Source organism: Pteropus vampyrus, unplaced genomic scaffold (genome assembly GCF_000151845.1).
Source record: "Pteropus vampyrus isolate Shadow unplaced genomic scaffold, Pvam_2.0 Scaffold7, whole genome shotgun sequence".
Lineage (NCBI taxonomy): Eukaryota > Metazoa > Chordata > Mammalia > Chiroptera > Pteropodidae > Pteropus > Pteropus vampyrus.
In genome coordinates this window covers 10,164,056-10,183,167 of record NW_011888788.1, presented here as the reverse complement: position 1 = coordinate 10,183,167, position 19,112 = coordinate 10,164,056, and the positions used below count along the sequence as shown (strand labels likewise).

At 31.1% G+C, this 19,112-nt stretch overlaps 1 protein-coding gene and 1 pseudogene across 1 annotated transcript in view; one reads left to right on the top strand and one right to left on the bottom strand.

Annotated features, from left to right (window-relative positions):
* Positions 1 to 19,112, bottom strand: part of MACROD2 (MACRO domain containing 2) — a 1,889,795-nt gene that overhangs the window by 1,649,770 nt on the left and 220,913 nt on the right. The window lies entirely within an intron of this gene.
* LOC111746980 lies at positions 13,579 to 13,697 on the top strand (annotated as a pseudogene).

Below are 19,112 nucleotides of genomic sequence, written 5' to 3'. Positions count from 1 at the left end.
CTTTCTTTTATTAAAGTTCATTACTATTATCATAGTCACCTTAAGACAATATAGATTGACCATGAAATTCACTGCAATCTCAAATAGAAGATGGCTAAGAAATGGCTATTTCTTAACTGAATGAAGAGCAAGCATAACGGTAATGCCCTAGATGTTGGCTAGTCAAATATAATATCACATTTTTGTTTTCAGGAGGAAGAGAAAGGAGGACAGCCTGTAAAACAACAACAACAACGACAAAAGTTTTCCTCTTTCACCGCAAGGGACTAGGAGGGGAAATCATTTTTGCTGAAATCCCCCAAATTTTCTTTTAATTGGTGCCTCAGCTATTGGCACTTTCTATCTCCAATGTATACCACATGAAACAGAATTATTTTCCTCCAACATCATTTTGGCATTCTCCTGTGACCGGCCCAGAAGTATACAAAGCCCCACAGTGATCTCTGAAATTCAGCACAAACTCTTGCCTAAGTTCTATCCCATTACTCCTCATGAACTTTACATTATACTAACAAAACTCTGCATTATACTAACAAAAACCCCTTTTAGTAACTGACCAAAAAAAGAATGGATTCAAAGTAACTTGCTCAAATTGTATTCTATTTAGTACAGCATAGCGAATATAGTCAATAACATTGTAATAACTATGCACAGTGCTAGATGGGTACTAGACTAATCAGGGGGATCACTTTGTAAATTATATAAATGTCTAACCACTATGTTGTACACTTGAAACTCATATAAAATAATTGAATATCAACTCTAACTGAAAAATAAAATTTTTTAAAAAAATTGTGTTCTATTTAAAACAGTAAGAAACAGTAATTCTCATTTAAAATTCACTGATTATACTTTCCAGTGCACCTACAAGGCAGAAGACAACTCTGTATTTGTGACGGTAATTTATTCGAGATGGTAGTATTTTGAAGTTCTGATTATTTTCCTGTACTGCTGTCCTCTAATAAAATTGAGTGACTTAAACACAATGTGAAGTAAATTCCATTTCATCTCTTAAGATTTAATTAGAGATCAGATATACTATACATACATATTTATTTATAGTGATACCAATATTATGTTTTTCAAAACCAATTAGATTAAGAAAGGAGAAAGAATACTGCTGAAAAAGACTGCTGGAACTTATAGCAAATATCACTGTGCTTCTCAAATGAATACTTAAGTAGTACAGTTTCATTTATAGGCTAGACAGTCATACCAATTAATTTCCGATTCTTTTAAAATTAAATTTTGGTAACTTATCCACTAGTGGAAAACCTGTGGCCTTCTCTCCACTGGCCAGTACATTCCAAATAGAAAGGCACAAACTAGGTAGACACTGTGAATGTTGTGAGTGTTGTGAGTGTTGACTGTGGGTGTGTGTGTATGTATATACATATACATATACCATGTGAGTATCTGAATACTTTTGAAATAAACAATACTTACTTTACCAAATTAACTTTTTTGAAATTACTGAATGTTAAACAAAGTTAATATTTAAAACCTAGCTGAGAGCAAATTTAAAAGTAAACAATTAGCTATGAAGATTCACTGTTCATTAACTATTATGGATATTTTGTAAACATTTCCTTGTACAGTAGCTCTGATTGAATGTTCTTATACTTCATCTCACTCATCTTAGCCTGAAGTTGAAAGGCCTTTCCGAATATTTATTCCTCCCTCAGGAAAATTAAGTATCAAAGTGCTTCTCTCCAGGAGGCCAAGTTAATATTTCAACCTAGAAAATTTTCTTCTGCCTGCTCTCTTTTTTCTCTACCTGATGTTGAATGCTGAAATCATTCCGTAAATTTTATTTCATTTTGTCGGCATTGTTTCCCTTTCTCCCACATGGCAGAATTAGAAAGTGAGAAAAAATTTTAAGTAGTCTAAGATTTCTTTCTTTCATTTTATGTATCTATTTCTTCTTTACCTCTGATTATAGTACAATAGTTTCTTTGCCTATTTCTTTTTTCTTTTTTTAAAAGAGTACAATGCCTGGCACTAAAGTGGTGCCAAATAAATAGTCAATGAATGAATGAATAAACAGGAGTGAAATAACAGTCTCCACCCTTTCCTTTGATGTAAGACCTTCCAGCCCACAACGTTTAATTAGTTAACTACCAGATTCTCAGTGAAGTTATTTGAACATTACTTAGGCTCCCAAAACCTTTAAATTATCAGGTAAAAGAACTAGTTCACTAGTTCTTTGCAAACTATTTTGAGTTTATAGATCTTAAACTGAATATTTTTAACATTCATTGAACAAGTTCTTGAGCACCTAGTCTGTCAACTTAAATAAAGTTTGTAAAAGATATAATATGGTTTCATTAGTATATTTCTAATTGTACTCCAAATCTATATCCCCTCAATTTAAATTATTACAGGTCGACTATTATTTAAAAGGTTATACTGTAAAGAAGTTTCTTCAGAATAAAATAACAATAGCAATATCAACAAGATTGAGAATTATTATTAATGCAAAAACCAATAGCACAGCATTCAGGCGTTAGTAAATAAATCTTAATGATCTAACCAGATGACACCTGGTAGAGCATTCTGTTGTAAGTGCTATATTCCATTGTAAGTGCTATATTAGTGTCAAAATGTACTAACGTAAAGGAGTTTGAATATTACAAAGTGTTTTGAAATAATGACATAGGAAAAAGAGTTAAGAAAGTGAAAGAAATTTGGCTTTGTAAAAAGAGGTTGAAAAGAGACATGTTTCTGTCTTCACATATTTGAAGAGCTTCCAAATGACAGGGAGGAAATAGGTATAGGTGCATTCAGTATTATGTCAGAAAACAAATGAAGTGAAAGCTCTAGAAAGAAGAATTTTAATTCAGCTTAGAGGGTATATTCTAATAATTAGATATACCTTGGAATGTAATCATTCTTTTCATACTCACATACGTCCGTATCTATATAGAGAGATAGAGACTTTTATATGTTGCTTTTGAGAGGAATTCATATATATATAAATTTATTAAAGCTTATAGGCCTTAAATATTTTTCACTCCATATCCCTTTCTAAAATGAGACAATACTAAAGAAATAATTTTGCATGTGGCATCTGCTTAATGCCCTGCCCTATTATTTCTTTATTGAATGTAATACATATTCATGTACATTTTATGCAAATTCCTTGGACTAGTAGATTAAAATGCTTATAAATTATCCCTAAGCAATGGGAGTATCCACCAACAGAAATTTTTCCCAGGGTTTGAATTAGGAGTGGGAAGCAGGAGGCTTTCAACACAATAAGCTATTACTAAAGGGAGATACAAATCCAAAAAAATTTTTAAAACCAACATGATAAAAAAACACAAGTCTGTCTAAGAGGTAAAAGAAAATCTGACTCCCAAATTACAGCTTGTTTAAAGAATAGCTTTAGTGTTACAGAGATCCTTCACATTTTTAGCCAGCAAGCTATTTAGTATTCTTATTTTATTATATCAATTTGTATAGTGAAGCCCAAAGGAATTATACACAAAACAAGTATTTTTTTACATTTTTTCCCTGAAAACTACAAATATAATAAAAGAAAAACTTTGAACTCTTTTCTAATTTGCTCTTTGCTCTCATTCTTCTTATTTATGTTTCTAAGAATAATAAAATCTAACTTGTCAAACTAACTTGAAAGAGAATAAAAAGAATAAGCCAGTTTAATCATTTATTTTAGCCAAAGAGTCATTTATTCCTGGTAGTAGTATCCTTGTCCTCAGCCATGTAAGTCAAAACTTAGCAAATCAAAACATTTCAGTTCTGAGATGACAGATACTAGCACACTTTTTTCAGAAAAGCCCCAATTAAATTGGATATATCTTTACATTCTCATTTCCAAATTAAAAGTCACTATATAATATGCTTCTTTCCCAGTGATTTGCCATACGCTTCATTTGGCTAGTTCAATTTCCTTTTGGTTGATCTGTATATTACCTAAAATAACATGAATGTTGGTACTTCCACACTCACAATAAAGCAATAAAACATTCACAACAGGTCCTAAGAAGAAGCTCATATCACCAAATCTTGAATATGTAGTGCTGAAGAAGTCTTCTGAGGCATTTTAATATGCTTAGAAACTAGCTTCCTATCCTCAATGGCTATTAGCAATGTACTCAATTCACTGAATGTTATTACGCCAACATACAAATTGTAGGATAATTATTGGCACTGTGCTTTGGTATTTCAACCATGGTGTTGATATTTATCTATCTTGGTAAAGGCTGCTATGGGAAAAAGGATGGAATAAAGAAAACCAGAAAATGGAGGGGCAGGAATATAAAGTAATGTTCCATATAATAATTTAAATGAATATTACAGGGAAATCTGTTTGACATCACCATTTTTTATAAATATTTCATATTATTATTTTTAGGGTTAAAAGAACTTTCCGATGGAGGTAAGCCATAGGTACTTAGGGTAGGGTGAGGGAGAAGGATTAGTCCTGGTATTACTTTTGGTCATAAGATAATAATTTCTGATTATCAACAATTCCTAAAATAAAACTTCATAATTTTATATAGCATCATCTATGAAACATACAGCATCATCTGTGGAAATTTTCATGAAAAAATAAGATAAATTGAACCTGAATCTAATCAAGTCTAAAAACTCACTTCTTCGCAAGTAAAACATGGGCTAGGGAATCCAGTTATGTATCTCCACAGGACGTAAACACACAAATCTAGAATATGAGATAACTAGCCCAGTTTGCTTCAAAAAGACATCAAGGGTGTAGAAGTGGAGAGAATGTAAAAAATAAAATGCAATGTGTGGTATTTCTTTGGATACAAATTCAAATAAAGAGATGGAAAATAACAGTTTGGGGATAATTGGTAAATTCTGAATATGAACAGAATATAAGATAGACCAAAGAATTGGTTTTAATTTCGTTAGTTGTGATAATGACATTGTGGTGAAGCAAAAATATATCCATTTTTTAAAGAATGTCTACTAAAATATGTGGGGGAGAAATAACATGGAATCTGAGATTTAAAATGCTTCAGCAACAAGCACAATGAACAAAGAAATATTTCTTTGGATACAAATTCAAATAAAGAGACCTCCTCATTTTACATACAAGAATACTATGGCCCAAAGAGGTTGAATGCTATACCCAAGGGCCACATAATAGTTGGAATAATAGTGTGGAAGAATTTTTATAATTCTTGAGTTGGGGTGATAGTTATATGGAGGTTCACTGTAATATTCTTTTTATTTTTACATACGTTTAAATTGTTTACAATTCGAAATTTTAACTGCATGTTATAGTTTATTTAAATGGCTTAAGTGGTGGCAATTAAGGGCAGCTCCTTTGCTATAATAAAACAATTGATATCCTATTTTTCCCTCTGTCTTTAAGCTGATTTTAGCCCATGGATGAGTTTCAGGGATCTATGAACTCCCTGATGTTTCATTCTCAATTTACTTCCCTGGGAGAGAGTCAAGTGTTATATTTTTCAAGATATCAGTGTCCCAGAAAGGTTAGGAACTACTAGAATAGAAGCTTATTGAGAAAGATTTTTGTCTTTCAGTTGGCATTAGCTAGTTCATTTCTGGACATTTTTAGCAAATAATTGAAAACGAGAGTCGCTACATGGTAGACTTTAACTAGAGCAAGTATATATCTCTATTTGCCTGGAATAGGCCAACTTAGTGCCTGTTGCCCTGGTTTGAATGATAAATTACATAGTCAGTCTAACTCTAGGCCACTCTTAAAGTCTAAAGTAGAAAATATGTGAAATGTAAACAGATACTTGAAACAGGTTAGTTTTTGTTCTTATTTTTTATGTTCATTTTATCCTAATTGTCCAATTGGACTCTCTAATAACTATATGTCATTGACTCAGTCCCTACCAATAATGTTGAATTTCCTTGATGATGTTAATATAAATTTTGTTTTATGCTCTAGCACACATATTAAATTCTTCCTTATGTAAAAGGAGTATATAAACCTCCTGGCAGCGTACTTGTAGTCTTAGTCTGTGCATTCACTAAGGGATTTGGGGGATACAAATATCTACAGATTAGAGATTATTTAATTTCCCTAGAAATTCGTGAGGAACTATTAGCTTCCTTCAGAGCTAGTTTTCTCAAGTATAGGGCTTTTACTGTACACTTCTCCTCTCTAGTGATAATCTGATATGGTATCTACTCTGTAATTAAGACCCGATGATAGTATTACTTTTCTCTTAAAAAAAAAAAGAAATCAATAGACATTGAAACTAGCCCAAAAGCAATCACTTGGCAAATAACCAGAACTTGGTACCCAACTATTTTCACATGCAACTGAGTATTTTCCAGGATTCATCATTGTGGAAAAACATCGATTACAATATGTGTTACATAAACAACCATTCCAAGTCTATTAGGTAACATACAATCCTCATTTTCTGGGTGACCTGATAAGAAATGATCTGACTTCTATGAATCTTATTTCATGGTATACTTGCCATATACATATATGCATATGGTGATCCACAGCAAATAATCTCTCCTAAAGTTTCACTTGTCAGACTATAACTTGATTTATACTGGAGACAACAGAAGATAAAGATTCCCTAGGAAGAAATTAAGTATCCAAATTATTCACTACAAAATGTACTGAATCTTTGTGATGTACTTAAAGAGAGATCTATATTACTTTTTATCTCGGAGACCTACATAACTGGAGATGATGTTTCTGGATGTCTATGTCCAGATATAAACTGTTAGTCCCCAGTGGATTCGCAGCAGCAAAAGTCAGAGGACAGGTAATTTTAAGGGATGAGTCTGAAAAGAGAGGCAGAATTCTCTAAGCCAATGCTCCTCTGCACTCATTCCTCAAAAAGACTGCTAGAGAGTAGGAATTTGTTTGTCCTCTGAGGAGTCAGGGAAGCAAAAAATTTCAAAACAAAAAGAGACCTTTGATGTCACTAAGCCCAACCTCCTCATTTTACATACAAGAATACTATGGCCCAAAGAGGTTGAATGCTATACCCAAGGGCCACATAATAGTTAATACAGAGCTGGGCTGGGAAAGCTTTTACTACATGCTATCTTCTTAAAGCTGAAATTGTGGAGAAAAATCAATATTCTATATAGACCACAAAGCAGAAGAAAAATGAAGTTGGAATAAAATATATAAAATAACAAGTTGAATATTAAGGAGAGTTTAAGTAATTATGGAAATTAAGAGCATGGACAATAAACAAGCTTTAAAAATGTGATAAAAAGTAGAGAGTGGATGAAAATGAAAACAAGGACTTAACAGATTTCAATAATCCAAGATGGCATTTTCTGTCCCAATACAAAAGGAAAAAATACAACCAACACTAATTGTAACATGCCACTGATTTATTTAGCAAATTTTAAAATGTGGGGGAAAAGTGCTTCTAAAAATCAATGAAATCTGGTAAATGGATAAGAGAGTATATTTTGAGTTTGTTACATGGTGGTCTTAGTCACTTCATTAATTCACTTCATTAATTTATTACCCCCTTTTTCTTTCTCCTCTTCTTCCTCTCCTTCCTTTTCTAAAGATCATCATCACCCACATTTTACTAAATACCTTCTCTGTGAAAATAAGACTGTCCATCTAACAGCACTAATCAGGACCCATTCTCAGACATTTTTGTATGATATTACAGAAACGGTCTTCTATTCACAGTGATACTTGGAAACTCATCATAGTGAATAATGATAACTCAGTACAAGTATTAAAACTTCCAAAAACTATGCTCTAAGGCTATGCTGGAATGAAGAAACATGAACTAATTTCCACGTTTAGTGTATTCAAATGAAGAGCAGAGGGAGGGAAAAAAGCAGCAACATGAAACATTTGAGCACTGAGCAAAGGCTTCTAAACACAGAGGTCCTCCAAAACCTACTAGGATCTCAACCTGCCTAGATCAGGAATTCTGAAGCTGACTGATCTAATCACACATTTCATTTTGGTAATCTCAGCCACCCAACAAAATCTAGCCTCCTCTGTCATTGCCTAAACAATGTTGTTCCTCAAACTGCTATATGTCCTTCCCACCTCTCCAGCTGATCTCTAACCATTTTATTCTCAAACTCTCATTTTGTTGTAAACATCTTCCATCTTCAACCTAATTCTAGAATATTTTCTAAACCTTTTTTCATTTAGACCCTGGACTTCTCATAAAGAAATTTTTCCTTCTCTTACCACATACTACAGGTGGCACTTTCCTAGTTATCACATTTAGAACATTACTTTTCCAACCTCATCTCAAAACCCTCCCACTTTTGAGGTATACATCACCTGGCTGCATTACTCTTTACTCTTCCTTGTTGCTGTCATCTTTTCCTCCTCCACAAAATCTCCTGAATTCCCTGAAGACCCTAACACCTAATTCAGTCTTACTTTCCACTTCAAAGTATAATAATAATTATCATCATAATTATTATTATTATTATTATTATTATTACTATTATTTTGTAATGTTTGATGTCTGGCAGGGCTATTTCACTTTCCTTACTCTTTTTTAAATTAAATGTATTGGGGTGACATTGGTTAATAAAATTATACAGATTGCAGGTACACAATTCTATAATACATCATATGTATATTACATTGTGTGTTTACCACCCAAAGTCAAATCTCCTTCTATCACCATATATTTGACCACCTTTACTCTTTTCTACCTCCTCCCTCCCCTATATCCCTCTGGTAACCACTAAACTGTTGTCTGTGTCATGAGCTTTTATTTGTTTGTTTGTCTTGCTCATTTGTTGCTTTCAGTTTTATATCCCACATATGAACGAAATCATATGGTTCTAAATTTTTTCTGACTTATTTCACTTAGCATAATTATCTCAAGAGCCATCCATGTTGTTGCAAATGACAGTATTTCGTCTTTTCTATGCCTGAGTAATATTCCATTGTATATATGTACCACAGCTTCTTTATCTAATCGTCTACTGATGGACACTTTGGTTGTTTCCATGTCTTGGCCACAGTGAATCATGCTGCAATGAACATCGGGGTACATATATCTTTATGTTTTCATATTTTGGGGGGAAACACCCTGAAGAGGGATTCCAAAGTATATTGTAATCATTGCTGACTTCAACATCCATGTTAACAGCTCTTTAACAACCTAGTATGCAAGTTCCTTAACCTTTTCTTCAACATATAAACCACCCTTACTTATGTTTCATGAAACTTATTAATACCTAGAACTCTTTCACTTCAAAACCTTAAATTCCAGCACACTGGTCTTTTTATAGTTGCTCCTTCTTCAAGCTTTCTCACTTCTTTATTTATAATAATACATCTACTTGAATGTCAGTGAAGTCTTTAGAACTGGCTATGGTATATGCACAGTTTTAGGGTATTCTTTCTTGAGCCTACATTTCTATTTATGTCTTAAGATGTACTTAAAACAGGACTTAGGGAGATCTACAAAGCAAGGCCAGAATAAGATGTAAATTACATGCAGATGAGTAAATCTACATTGTGCTTCCAATGTGTACTAAATGTTAAAAGAATTAGGAAAGGTGGTAAAAAAAAAAAAAAAAGGAAAATTCCTGAGAGATTGTTTGGAGTCCTGCCACATGTTTTAAGTGATCAGAAAGACTGAGATGTTAACCTGATAACAAAACAAAAGAAAGGTAGGAAATTATTATCAAGTAAAACAAGACAGTAACTTTAGAACATCAGAAAGTAAGGTTTTCATATTATTGTAGAAATAGGGAGCCTTTAGAAAAATTAATTTGAGTTTGTAAAAAATTCCCTTTTGTTGTGAGATCTGTGTCCCTAACCAAAAATCTATCTTTTGTATTTGCATTTAATAAGGCTTTTTTCCTATTCTTTTTTTGGAGCCACTAAAAATATATATACTTTATATCATTTCTTTTGTTTTAATATTTATAGTTCAGAGCAATTGAAAAATAAGAATAACATGTTGATCTCGTTATCACTGTGTCTGTATTTATTTCTGATTATGTGTATAATCAGAAAAAGCATAGCATTGAGAACCTGGGAAATATATTCTAACCTTTGTTAATCTCACCTATAAAATGTTTTAATATTGAACCAGAACTTTATAAACTTTATAAATGCAAATTATACCCTTCTTTCCCTTCCTTCCTTCCTTTCAACTATTAAGATACCACAACCAAGTCTCAGTATGAAACAGGCATTCCATATACAGTACAACCACTAATAGTTTATATATATTTATATAGTCCAGAGTTTGTATTCCATACTCTTCTAAGAAATTTGTGTGTATATGTATATATAAATTCGTGTGTTTATGTATATATATCCAATTTAATCCTCACAGTAATCCAATATGTATTATTATTATCCTCATTTTATAGTCACAGAAACTAGGGCATAGAGAGATTAAGTAATATGTTTAAAGTAATAAGTGGTAGAAGTAAGATTCAAATTCAGGTGGTTTGCCTCTAGAATCTGTGCTTTTAGCTACTATGTCACCTTTTCTCTTTAAGAAGTATTTAGGGTTATTGAAAGCACCTTTGAGAAATGAGAATATGACAATTTGACAACACTTAACAGGAAACCCTACAGTCATTCTGGCTGTCTCTGCTGATACTATCTACTTGTGGCATAAATATGTTTAACCAGAGTTCCTTTGTCATGTACATCCATATAAATACACACACACTATATTATATATATATACATATATATATACCCACATATATATGTATATATGTATGTATAAACACACACATATACACCCATAATTCTACAAACACATACAATATTATTTTTATTTTTTAACTATTTTATTTTTTAATTAAAAATTTTTTAAATAGTTCCTTTTACAGTTTTCTATCACATTATTGCATTTCTTGGCATTTCTACTAATTACTAAAATCTATGTTATTCACTTCTCTTTTAAGATCTGATGACAGTACAATGAATAACATAAACTGGGGATGAATACAGGTCAATAAAATGATAAACCTTCTTTCATGCACTACAGCTCGGCAACAACAAAGCATATTTGGCCCAAACATTTCTAGGGCTTCATGAACTAAAGAACTTAGATTCATTTCTAATTCATTTACACAACTCATTGGAATGTTGTTCTGTAACAACTGATTGATTCACAAGTTCTCCCCTCCTCCCTTCCAATTCTTATAAACAAAGGACAGAAGAGTCTCCTTCCTATTAGACATACCCAAGACACTATTCAGCAACTGTCAGAAAAGAATGTGATTCCATGTTATGCTCTGTTAAATTCTAGAGTTGCACCTACCATAACATATGTAACTTTCTTTTTCCTAGTAAGTGTCCCACTAGGCTGCAGATTCCTGAGGAAAATTCAGTTCATTTTTGGGTCCTCAGTGTCTAGCACAGTGCTTGACATATAGCAGACTCAATAAATATTTAATGAATGGTACATGAACAAACAGACATCCTTTCTGTTTTTTGTTGTCAGCAGTTGTTTTTGCATGAAGTTGTACTCATAATCCTCTGTAATAAATAGTATACATTCAGAAAATGAGAAACAGAGAATAAGTGTGCAGACTATGTTTTTGTTTTATTTTGCTTCCTCCCCATATAATCACCTTGGTATTCATAAAAGAGTTGGACTAGTAACCAGCGAACCAAACCTGATCTTTGTTCCTACTTCTGGCAATGATAAACTAGATTATATAGGGCCAAACATCATATTGAAAACAACTAGAAGATCTCAGAAAAATAGAAAAATAAAGACTTGAAGGCATCAGAGAAATATCAAGGCAGGAATCAATTTGAAAGGACCAAGTTAGTAAAGAAGATTGAATCTCCAAGAACCAAGGTCAGTATTTAGAATCTTCACTGCAGCTGAGTGGTTAAAAAAACTGAACAGAGCTTTCAAAAGATTCTCGAGTTTGAGGGCGAGAGGTAAAAAAATTGAAGTATATGGCTCTTAGCGAAACAAATTTTCTATTAGGACACCTTAGAAATAGGGTGAACCTGAAATGAACTATTCATTTCAAGAAATGAAGACCACCTTCCAATAATCTCAGGTTTTGATGGAATCAAGGCGATACTGGAATGCCAGCATTCCCAGGCTAATTGCTTCCAAAAGCAAAAGTAAATCTTCTCTGGAGAAAAATCATCTTCTATAGGCTCAGAATATTGCTACATTAAAAAATTATAAATTGTCTAGTAAAAATCAAAAATAACCAGACATTAAAGAAGACAAGCCATAGGCAAAAAGCCATAGGCAAAAAAAAAGAGTACTATAAACAGATCCACAGGAATTGATAAAATGAAATTATCAGTCATGGACTTTGAAAATAATTGTAATCAAGATGTGCAAGAAATTTCTTTAAAAGTTAGTAATGTCTGAAGATAAACAGAAACTATGAAAAGAAAAATAAATTAAATTTTTGAAAACAATGTAAGTGAAAATAAGAACTCAAGTATGGAATAAGCAGCTCATTAGACACAACCGAAATTAAATAATAAAACTAGAATATGGATAGATTTAGGCACACAAAAAATATACAAAAATTCAGGGTAAAAAAATGAAAGAGAACTTCTAGAGAAAAGGCTCTACATATGTGCAACTGAAGTTCCAGAAAGAGAGTACAGTGAAAGAAAAATTGGGAGAAAAGAAATTTAAACAAATGCAAATAGAGAACATTTCTAAATGAAGATGTCAAATCACAAATTCAAAAAGCACTGTGAAACTCTAGCGAAATAAAAAGAAAACAATACCTTTGATTTTCATGGTAAAACTGTCAGGAAAAATGAAACAACACAAAATCATGTTTTAAATAGTTGGAAAAGAGATACACTATCTTCAGAAGTTACAGCTGACCTTTTGGAATGAGCCAGAGGACACTGGAAAGATATTGTCAAATTGGCAAAAGAAAAGCACTAGGATCTATATCCAGTAGCTATATCTTTTGAAATAACCATATTTATACACGAGAACTAAATTTTTCACCAGCAGAACAAAACCAAAGAAAATGTTATACGGTATTATTCAAGCTAAATAATTTCAGCTGGAAATATAGATAAGAAGAAAGTAATAAAGAACAGTGAAAATGATAAATATGTGAGTAAATCTATATTAAATATTAAATGGTTTATAAAATGTATAAAAAAATAAGAGGAGCAAAGAAACATAAAATTGGCTAGACATTTAGAAAGCAAAATGTAAAATGGTAGATTTTAAACTAAATATATTGAATTATATTAAACGCAAATTGACTAAATATTCTAATTGTAAGACAAATATTATCATCTGATATTTAAAAAGCTAAATTCCTATTAAGAGACAATTACTGGATACAGAAATGTTGAAAGAAAAAATTTGAGAAAAAATATATAAATACTGATAAAAAAAAAAAACTAGCCCAACTATACGATATCAAATAAATTGTAGATAACATTTCTACAGAAAAAGAAAGACACTTTATAATAATACAAAGTGGATCTACAGAAAAAGAAAGACACTTTATAATAATACAAAGTGGATCTACCAGGCTGGTATGTACCAAATAATATAGCCAAAAAAGTTAAAGCAAAATATCACATAATTAAAAGAAGAAATAGTCAAATCCACCATTAGTGCAGGAGGTTTTAAAAACATTTCCTGGGTCTACGGCTATGCCGCCCTGAACAAGCCTGATCCTGTCTGATCTCAGAAGCTAAGCAGGGTCGGACCTGCTTGGTACTTGGATGGGAGACCACCTAGGAAAACCAGGTGCTGTAGGCTTAAAAAATAAAAATAAAAATAATAAGGGATTGTAAACTGACAAAGTCCTTGCAATCTGTGAGGTCAACAAAGGGTTGCCTTGCTTTAAAAAAATAAAAATGAAAAAATTTCCTTCAGAAAAAGATGTATATATCATTCAGAATACAGAACATTTGAAAAACATGATTCATAAATGACGTCATTGACCCGTATAGAACTCTACATACCACAACTTCAAAATGCACATTCTATATAATAGTCATAAAACATCTGTCCAAATTTACCATATGCTGGGGTGATAAAGCAAGTCTTAACAAATTTCAAAGAAGTAACACGATACTGTGCATGTTATGTTCTCTCATCATATAGAATTAAGCTAGAAAGCAATTTTAAAAATGACAGCTAGGAAATCTGCATATGAATCAAAGCAAATATAATTAAAACTGGAAAATTTTAGGAAGTAATTGATTATGAAAATATGATACATCAGAATTTGTGAAATGCAGATAAAGTTGGACCTAGAGGGAAATCTGTTGCTTTGAATGTATATATTTTTCAAAATAAAAAAGGCTAAACCTCAATAATTTCAGCATCTATCTGAAGTGAGAAAAAAGCAAAAAGAATGTAAAAAAATAATAAAGAACAATTTAATAAAAATTACCAATAATTTAAAAATTATTTAATAGAAAAGAATAATAAAATTGATATATCCTTAAAAGAAATACCAAGAAAAAAGAGAAAAGGCATAAGCAATCAATATGAATAAAAAAATGGAACATGACTACATATCCTACATACTATAAAAAGTAATTTTTTAAATAGTAAAAGATATTATGAGTAAATTTATGCATATTAATTTAAAATATAGATAAAATGATAAACTCCAGAAACACAAAATTTAACAAACTCCAAGAAATAGAAAAATTGGAAAGTCCTTTATCTGTTAACAAATTGAATTGATCACTTAAAATATTCTCTACAAAAAATTTCGGGGCCAGATTGCTTCACTAGTAGATTCTAAAAGAATTTTAAAACAGAAAGAAAACTAATCCCTCACAAATTCAGAAAACAGAAAAAGAATAAACACTTTCTGATTTGTTTCATGAGGTCAAAGTAACCCTTATACCAAAATTTGATAAGGGTATTATGTATGAGAAAAAAAAATTATAGGCCAATCTCACTCATAAATATCTGCAATTTATTAAATCAATTATTAGCAAACTGAAATTGCTAATATATAAAAAAGATAATAAAACATGACCAGGTTGGGTTTACTCAAATGAAAGTTTCATTTGGTATTTAAAAATCAATGCGAGTTACCACTTATAAAATAAAGGATAAAATCATACAATAACTTCCATAACTGCAAGAAAATAAATTGATAAAATTCAAACTCCACTTATAATTTTTAAAAAGTATTCACAGCAAAGTAAGATTAAAAGGAAAATTTCCTAGCCAATAAAAAATATCTATAAAAAAAACCGTAGGAAGACATCATAATTAATAGCATAATGTTGAAACCTTTCCCTTTGAAATCAAGAGTGAAAAACAAAAGATAACAGTCTCTATGCAATATTTTACTGGATGTCCGAGCTGTGGTAATAAGGCATCAGAAAAAAGGCAAAGGGGATGGAAAGGAATAAAACTGTCATTATATGGAGAGGAAATCTGAAACATATAAAACAAATTACAAATAAACTATTGGAATTAATAAATCAATTTAACAAGGTTTTCAAATACAAGATAAATGCATAAAAATCAGCTGCTGTACTATAACTATCAATAAATAAAACGAGAAATTTAAAATACCATCTATAAAAACATTACATAACTAAACATAAACAAATTAACAAAAAATATGGAAGACACAGAAAAGGTATTAATGAGAAAAAAAAGTTAAAAAATTAAAAACATAAGAATTATGTGCATGACTTGGAAGATTCAATATTATAAAGAGATCCATTCACTCAATGTTGTTTCAATGTAACCCACTTTTGGTGGAAATAACTGATTTTAATATTCATACGGAAGTTCTAAGGGTCAAGAATACATAAGAATGCCTCAGAGAGAAATAACCAAGTTGAAGTAGTTATCCTACAGAACAACAAAGTTGATTATAAAAGCAAGAGTAATTAAGACAGTACATTTTGGAGACAGAGACAGACAAATATAGACCCCACAGGGGAAAAAAATAGAGTTTAAAAATAGATCTATGCATACATATACAAACACTTGTGGGAACAAGATGGTCTTTTAAATAGTGTGAGTTAATAAAGGGAATAAATGCACTTGACTCTTACTATACACTATACATTAAAAACGTCAATTCCAGGTAGATTGCAGAATTAAATAACAGAAACAAAGTAATGAACTTTCTAAAGAACAACATAGGAAAAAAAAATCATTTATTTTAAGTAGGGAAAGAGTTCTTTAACAGGACATAAAAAGCACTGGCAATACAGTAAACAATCAACAAACAGGACTACATTAAAAAATAAAAGTTTCTACTCAAAAAGATACAATTGAAAAGTGAAAGATAAGCCATACAGTGAGAAAAAGTATTTCCAACACATAATGGAAGTCTCTAGAATTCCTACAATTTTATTTTGTAACATCCTACAAAATTTATCAAAGAATAGTATGTTGTAGTTATTAGTGTGGTTTGCCAAAATTTTCCAGCTCTTTCTTCTGCCTGCCCTCCTTCTGGTTGGGTGGGAACATGTAATGAGTTCTGGCAAATGAACTGTGGGCAGAAGTTGCATATATCTGAGACCTTCTATTGCTCTCTCATTTGCGCTGACATGGCATCCGATGACATTTAAAATGATGGCTGCTCTGTCAGCAATGACCTCCATGAGTAATCTTCAGTGGACATGTAAGCAGGTGAGATAATATAAGGGTATAATATAAGAAATACAAAATGTATTTCTTAGTGTGAATCACAGTAAAAAAAAAAAATGCTGAAGGGATAATTTGAACTATCTCTAAAGGGTGTGGGAAAATGGGAGATTTCTGTGAGGTATTATCAGGCAAGGACAAATTGAAATTGAATTAATTTCCTGGGAATGAGTAACCAAAACAAGGAGAATGGATAGGGTGAGTATTACTTCCTCCAAATTTATCTATGTAAATTCTCCATCAGCATCACTTGGAGAGATAGTATTAAATTCATCCATTCATTCGACAAATGTGTGAGAGCCTATTAAGTGCCTATTAAGGAAATAAAGCAGTAAGGAAAAAAAATCAAGTACATATTCACACTGGTCTATAGTCTCATTGAGGGAAATCTTGTAAGAAGCTTCTAAGTCACAGTCTCTACTCTTCCAAGCACTTCTCAAAGTTACTTTGTTCCTTGAAAATTTGATCCTTCATGTACTCTTCTAGCCAAAAGATTGACATATCCTTCTTTGCTAATTTTTCATCAGGAAGATAAAGGATAAGGGCAGTTTGTTTTTAGCACATGTATTTCAACAAGTTCATAAACTATACGATAAAAGAAAAAAAGGTTGGGAATACTTATGGAGACTAACTAGCAAGTAACACTACATACTAGAAACTGTATCTTTTAGTTTGTATATCATTTCTACCTTTTGCTTCTCTTTAATTCTATTTTTAGAACCTAACACTAGTTATAGCATTATCACTAAAATATGGATAGACCAAAAGAGTTTAATGTAACTTGGCAACACTAGTAAAAAACTATTTTGTGGAAATGGTTAATAGCCTGTAGTGGAAATTAGCTGAATTTCTTTAAAAATAAAAGTAATCCCCTTTCTCTTTATATACTACACAGACAATAAATGACTAGAAAGAATAATATTAAAGTGTTAATTTTACATGATAAAAACACAAATATTGTAAAATGTGTGAAAAACAATCAATCTGAATCTTAATTTTATATTACCACACATTATGACATGATCACTATCCTTCTTTTCTCTAAGATAATAGAAACCACATTTCCATGCTAATCATCATAGGCATACTCAAGTGTATCTTCTTAGCAGCTCTTAAAGCCAAATGAATATTCGAAATTGAAAAATATTTTCTAATTATTTTTGAGAGAATTAGGTCACTGGCAAACATCTAAACAATAAGAAGATATTAGCAAGATCCTCAATATACCACATAATTCAATCCTGAATAATAATATACTAAGAAGTGTTTTAAAAATATACATTTCATAAAGATTTTAATGTTACATATTCCTTAGGGAAAAAAACAAATGTTCTCCAAATTAGCATATTTGCATATCTATCTTATTAATGCTCTATTTCCTATCAGAGATTATAAATTTATGTATTAATGATATTTTTATCACACATTCATATATTTGCTTTCACATTTGAGAGTGTGATTTTTCCAAATAATTTTTTAAGTTTTTGTTTTATATTTCTTCTCATTTAATTGTTGTACCCATTTGTTAAGACTGAAAAAGTAAAAGGCATATGAAACCAGTAAATGTATATAAGCTATATCTCACAAAACAAGAAAGTATGTGTGATTCTTGCTGTTTGCCTTACCCAGTTCAATATATATATATATATATATATATATATATATATATATATATATATATATATATATGCCTTGCATCATCATTTGAACTGTGTTCAGAGACAAAGTCATCCTCTAACTCAGAAAATACACAGAATTTCAAGTTCGAAATTTGGAAAAGTTTATATTCTGACCATTTGGTAATGAAATCTTCTGACTTTGATCAAAGTCACACTATTTGGTCAGTATTGCAAGGAAGGGAAGAGAATATGAACAGGTTTTTTGAGTAATGACAATTTAAATATATATTGAACAATTTTTTAAAGTAGCTTATGGAAACATATTCACAATCTAAATATCTAGATTACAATTTATACAATATCCCAAATAGGGAAAATTAGTGCATTTGGGGAAAATCTATTGCATTATCTTTTACATATCTTAGAGAAAATAAAATATATACTGCAGACACATTGATCAATGCATACAACCCATGCTCTGCTTCAGCGATTTGTTGAGGACATACTTTAAGCATTAATGAAATATGAAGTCAAGAAGTAAAACAAATTTATGTTAAAATTGAAACATTTCCTTTCAAAACCACAAGATTATATTTACTAGTAAAAATCCCAAAATACCATGAATCTAAAGTAAAAGGTGTTTATTAAAGCAAGAGAGGAAATGGAAGCTCTGAAATACTTCTCACAAAATCATTACTCAGAATATGTACTTTTTGTATGTACCATTTAACCATATAACCAAAATTTAAAGCATAAAAGGTACAATGACAAGCAAAACAATAGGGAATTATATTGCTAAACTAAATTTTATAAAGTCAAGAAAATTAATTGGGCACACTTGTTTTGGAATCTCAAGTCTAAATTTATGTTCCAATTAAATAAAAAGTATAGCTCTAAAAGCTGGAGTCTAAAGAAAAGA